Source organism: Paroedura picta, chromosome 3 (assembly GCF_049243985.1).
Source record: "Paroedura picta isolate Pp20150507F chromosome 3, Ppicta_v3.0, whole genome shotgun sequence".
NCBI classification, from domain to species: Eukaryota; Metazoa; Chordata; class Lepidosauria; order Squamata; family Gekkonidae; genus Paroedura; species Paroedura picta.
In genome coordinates, this window is record NC_135371.1 from 96,106,136 (window position 1) to 96,111,990 (window position 5,855).

General features: G+C 43.2%; 1 long non-coding RNA gene across 1 annotated transcript; it reads left to right on the forward strand.

The window, feature by feature from the left end:
• Positions 1–2,831: 2,831 nt before the first annotated feature.
• LOC143831269 (uncharacterized) lies at positions 2,832–5,458 on the forward strand. Its single transcript, XR_013228777.1, has 2 exons — positions 2,832–3,087; positions 4,848–5,458. It is a non-coding gene; the product is annotated as an uncharacterized LOC143831269 (long non-coding RNA).
• The last annotated feature ends 397 nt before the right edge of the window (positions 5,459–5,855 follow it).

Below are 5,855 nucleotides of genomic sequence, written 5' to 3' on the forward strand. Positions count from 1 at the left end.
CCTCCTACCCAACTCTGGGATCTGTTTTGGCAAGCTGTTCAGTCAGTAAAATGCACAAATACATTTTCCAAGGTGTAAAATATGTAGGCTCATAGGAAGATGGCCAGGCCACTGGGCAAATGAACTGTGAACCTACACAAGGTTCGTACATTGAAAGCATCTCTGACCATTTAAAAAAAAAACAAACCAGAAGCCATGCACAATCTATAATTAAAGACCTAGTGGCTGTAATGGGAATTTGAACTCAAGGCAAATCCCTTCTGGCACTTCCTGTACCCTAATAACCACCAACAGACAAATCAAACAAATCCAATTGGTTCCAGCTGCTGAATCTATAACAAGCTAAAGGTTGGAGCAGAGGCAAGGAAAGAAAGTGAACCCAAGTAACACCGCTAAAACATGCAAAGATGTCAAAGCTGCAACTGGCCTCACCAGAAGGCCTTGTAAGATGCTGCTATGAAGTGACAGGCATATGCTTTCCTCAGCCACTTCTGTGCTGGGAGCCTCCTAGGACAGAGGCAAGTACTGAGCATGGCACTAGAGCTTAGGGTTGCCAGATTCAGGTTGGGAAACTTCGAGATTTGGGGACAGAGGACAGGGACCTCAGAGGGGTACAAGGCCACAGAGCCCACCCTCCAAAGCTCCTGTTGTCCTCGGGGGAACTGATCTCTGTCATCTGGAGTTAAACTATAATTTGGGGTGGGGCATCCCCAGGTCCCACCTGGAGGATGGCAACTCTATCAGTCAAGACTGCTCTCAGGAATGGTTTGGGCAGCATCACACCTCAGTTTGGACCTAGGATTGTGTAGCTGTTTTGCTTGTTTTTGTATTTACACATCACTTTTCTGTACAAGTGTCCTCAAGGCAGGTTCCTTAAAAAAAAAAAAACAAGTTGCAAGGAGGAGAGGGATCCAGGTACCACGTCTGCCCAGGTCTGCTCCTTTTCCTCATATGAAGCATTAGTCAGCAGGGCTCTGTCACAGAGTCCAGTTTTCGAATGTGTGGGCCTCTGGAAATATATTGTTTGGTTTTCTCTTAGTTCCCCTAGCAAGCCTGAAAGTGTTAGGCATTTGGGGGAAGCGTAGTTCAGAAATCATGGCTGCCAAGCTCGTGTCTTGGTATGTCTAATTTTAGACACTGGACATTCTCCATAAATTCTTTAAAAGTAGGTTGCTATATTCAGTCGCCAAAAAGCTCATCTTCAGGATTTATGTCTCTGTACCAAACCTGCCAACAGTCCTTGTTATTCCCACATCCTGCTCCACCTGGCGCTGTAGAACAAAAGGCATGTTGTAAGGGTGATGCAGGTGGGGAGGGGATTTGCACAGTGTTGTCCCTGGATGATGGAACTATATAGGTTGCAAAAGCAGTGTAATGTCAGCATCACAGATCAAGCCCCTGGGTTCCCAGGGGGATGCATCCAAAGAAAAATATTCATAAAGTATTATTATAGAAATTTAGAAAAATGGGTTAATTGTTAATTTTTATCAATACAACACAAGACTCACAAAACAGAACGTGGAAAACAAAATAATACTAGTGTACAACCTGACTCTTCCTCACTTACCTCAGGCGGCTCTACCTTAGCTTCCTGCCAGAGGAAGACCCATTGTTAAAACCTTTTGTACGTTAGCTGCAGCAGCCTATAGGAACGGAGCCAGTCGGAGTTCATGCTAGCTTCCAGTTCTTCATAGCTAGGCCCAGGTTTAACTTTTTGGCCAAATGCGATCAGGTAGTCCACTGAGACCAATCAGAAGCCACACTGGATGGAAAATACCAGAATGTTATCTCATTCCTCACTGGCCCACCCCCCAACAGAAGCATCCAGGCTTTCCACATTAGTCACTGCCCAAGGCAACAAACCAGCCTTGAGAGGATAAAGGAAGCCCACCACTCAGCAGCACACCTGCGCTTGGAATTACCCCTGATCGTATTTAAGGTTAGTTTGCAGATACTAAATTATATGTATTGTGTCAGGCTGATTTTGTCAGTGAAAGTAAGATGGATGATTATGGCTCTTTGGTTTTCAAACTGTGAAGAACCCATTAGTGATTGGCCTGTTTCTGAAATGCCAAAGAGCGAACTATGGTATTTTGCACTGCACTCTAACTGGTCTTTCTTTTGTGGGAGGGAATTATGGGGGAAATACTGTAAAGTCAGGCAGCTTCTAGCCATGCTAGTGTAGCCCTGGGCCTGGGCAAAAGCCCTGGTGAAAGACAGTTTTAACAGGGCTGTGTTTCCAGTTATGCATTTTGTGGCCTATTTCAAGCAGAGGGAATATCATATTCAAAGAGAGCCAGCTTGGCATAGTGGTTCTAATCTGGAGAGACAGGTTTGATTCCCTGCTCTTCCTCTGCATGCAGCCAGCTGGGTGACCTTGGGCCAGTCACTGTTCTCTTAGGGCTGTAATAGAATTGAACAAATGCAAGTATTTACAGGTACTGCAGATTCTTCTGTCAGTTAGAGCTTGTTCTGTCTAATAGGAGGCCAATGGGAGACAACCCATTAAAGTTAACAATTTCCTGAGCTTTAAAACATCTTAGCCCTGTCCAATATTTTGCTACAAAATGCCCAGATGTACTATCCAAGGATAGCAAATGGCAAGGAGGTGCTAGGACTCAATGGTAGAGCATCAGCTTTGTATATAGACATGCATGGGTCTAATCCTATCTCAAGTTGAGAGGTGATGTTAAAGGTTTTCTACCTGAGACCCTGGGGAGCCACTACAGGTCAAAGTAGAAAAAACAACGGTTGAACTCATTATAATTGATTCAGTATGAAGCAATTTCCCATGTTCATACTGAATTAGACCGTTGATCTGTCAAAGTTGATTTTCTAGGGTCTCAGAGTTGGTCTTTTGTATCACCTCCTGCATGGTCCTTTTAATTGCGGGGGAACAAACCTGAGGCCTTCTGCATGGGACCTTCTGCATGCGAAGCAAAGACTCTTCTACTGAGTCACAGCTCCTCCCCCATGTGTTCATGTGCTATCCTGAATCTATCCTATCCAGAGGTACAACCTTCTAAATTTATTTTAGGATGTAATTCTGCTCAGGATTGTTCCATAAACGCAGCAACCCTTCATTAAGTAGGTATTCATACCACAACATCTTTAATCTTTTGCCTCTTGAGATGTTTTATGTTTTGGGGCAGAGGCTGCTATTATTCCTTTGGCTTTCATGATTGCCTTAAAACATGGTCTTTTTCATAATCCCAGATGCAACACAGGCTTCTTTTAGTGATGCATGTTCTTGTAGTATGTTGAGGCCTACCATTTAAGTTTTTGTCTCCACTTCTCAAGTGATATGGTGCCTTCACAGGATGTCCACAGGCAACTAACAGAAAATAATGTGGGGAACAATATAAACTGTGTGCTAAACATATTTGAATTGTCCATCAGAAAAAACAAGGTTCTATGCCATTCATGTAATATGAGAATGGAACAATAATCTCTTCTGCTTTTGCTAACCATGGAGAAATATGGAAGGTATTGAAACTCATGCTCTGGCAAATTATACTTAAACATGCATACATATGCTCATCTGTCCTCTTCTTAGATTCCACAAGATAAGTTTCTACTTTTTTCATAATGGTAAGAAACTTGTTCTAAAAAAACAAACTGGATGCTGAGTTCTCTGCTATGGCAATGCAATGTCATATATGTACAGAATATATGGATGCCCTAGAGGTAGCCTGTTTCCCTAGTATCTCAGCTGAGCTAGTCTAGCAAGTCCCCTGATGCCTTGAATTCTTAGGCTGATTTTGCACAAAGGAAAAAAGAAATGTGATCAGTGCTACATGGGCCAGCATGACATTTTGTACTGTCCTACCTTCATTTTACACCAGGGAGCCCTCCCGTTTTTATCTCCGCCATCGTAGTGTTTGCACCATTCCTCACCTCCTTCTGAGGAGTGAGGAACATGCTACGAGCTTCCAGTGCCTCCCCCAGCTCGCACCCATCAATCACTCCTAACAACCATTCACCTTTCAGCATGGCACTTTAAACCCCCATGGCCTGCTGTGAACTCTTTTTAAAAAATGAATTATGTGATGAAATGAGAATCGGCTTATTCATACATGCATTGTTTGGGTGAGAAAAAATCATTTTAAAGTCTCACTTCCGCATCTGCGGCCAGGTCATGCTTGTGACTGTCACATTGGTTTATTTAACTTGGGGAGAGAAAAAGACTGTGGGAGAAGGGCGATCCAGGGCATATTTTTAAACCATTCTGCAGCCTCGCAAACCCCTATTCATTGCTCCAGCTTCTTTGCCATTTTTTCAAAAAGACAACAAAACCCTGCTCCCGGAAATGAAGGGGGCAGAAGCGAGGGCCGGACATCTCCTCGTGTGACAACTACTGTCCTCACCTCCTGGCCCTCCTTTGGCTGGCTGCTCATGGCAGCCGGCGGGATTCCCCTGCTCTCACTACAAATCAGAAGATGTAGTGAAAGCAGCTCTGGGAGGAGGCTGAGAGCCTTGTCTGAAACCCTGAAAATGTCTGCAACAGGTAACGATCTTGTTTTTCCCCCCTTGTGTGGAATGGCCCTTATTATCTGGTGCTGCATTGTGCATATACAACTATGTTGCCAAAGACAGAGTGAAAAACAAACGTTATTTGGATTATTGCCATACAGCCCTCTATGTAAGTTGTGTATTCCTTGAAGAAAAAGTACAAACGAATGACGTATAGCCTAGACTTGCTTTCATAACTCTCTATAAAAGGGTGACACACTGCAAAATAAAAATGTTATCTTATCTCCTGTTTGTTTCAGAGTGATCGGAGAACTGATTTGGATACACCCAGCAATTTAGCTTCTGGACCAAATGTTACTGTTCTTTTATTCCAGGAGCCACACTATGCTGGGATATTAAGAATGACTGGCCCTGCTTTGTAACATCTGAAGTATGCATGGCTCCGTGCAAACATCTCAGCCAATTCCATCCACCAAGAAGAGAAGATGACTTACTAATAGTTTCTTTTTTGTGCCCTTCCAAGTAGCCCTTTCCTTTCACTAGTCCTCCAGCAGCCTACACAATGGTGATACATTTCCATACACAACACACACTCTGTGTCTCTTTTCCATATGGCATTTGAGGAGATAAACTTGTCCCTGGCTTTACAAATCAAGGAGTGAAGTCCTGTCATGCCGCACTGAACAAACACCCCCATACCCATCTTGGAAAAGACTTACTGGTAGTGATTACCTGCTGGGTGGTAAAACAACAACTCGATAATGCTATTGTTGTTGTTGTTGTTGTCAGCCATTCAATCATGTCCAAGACTTGGATGCTGATAATTTGTTAATAGGTTCTAAATTGTAGTTCATCTTTTTGTCTAATGTTTTATTTCTTGTTGTTTTAATGGCTTGTTATCTGATGAGCTGTGTACGTACACCACCCTGAGTTGCTCGTGGTAGAGTGGTCTAGAAATTTAATAAATAATAATAATAAAAATAAACTGTTCTTGATGCCACTTTTTGTTCATGTTGATTTTATCAATAATGTTAATAGCATTGTTTTCTGAGACTATTCCTCCAATGTGACATATTTGCCTTGCTATCTTGTATGACTCTAAAAAGTGATTTAAAAACATAAGAAGTGTCCTGCTAGATGTGACTGGTGCTCCATCTGGTCCACCACACAAGGAATCTGCCCTTGACAGCCTTTGGTTGCTGGCAGGTTTTAGTGCTGCTTCCACATGATGTCGGCAGCAACCTGAGGCTGTCCAGGGGTTGGCTCGAGTTTTGGCTAGATTTGTCTCGAGTGGAGGGAAATTGCCAAAACTGAATTTGCCACCTAGTATTGATCTTCACATCAGGGGGCAACCAGGGGAAAACTTGTGTGGAGGGAGAAAC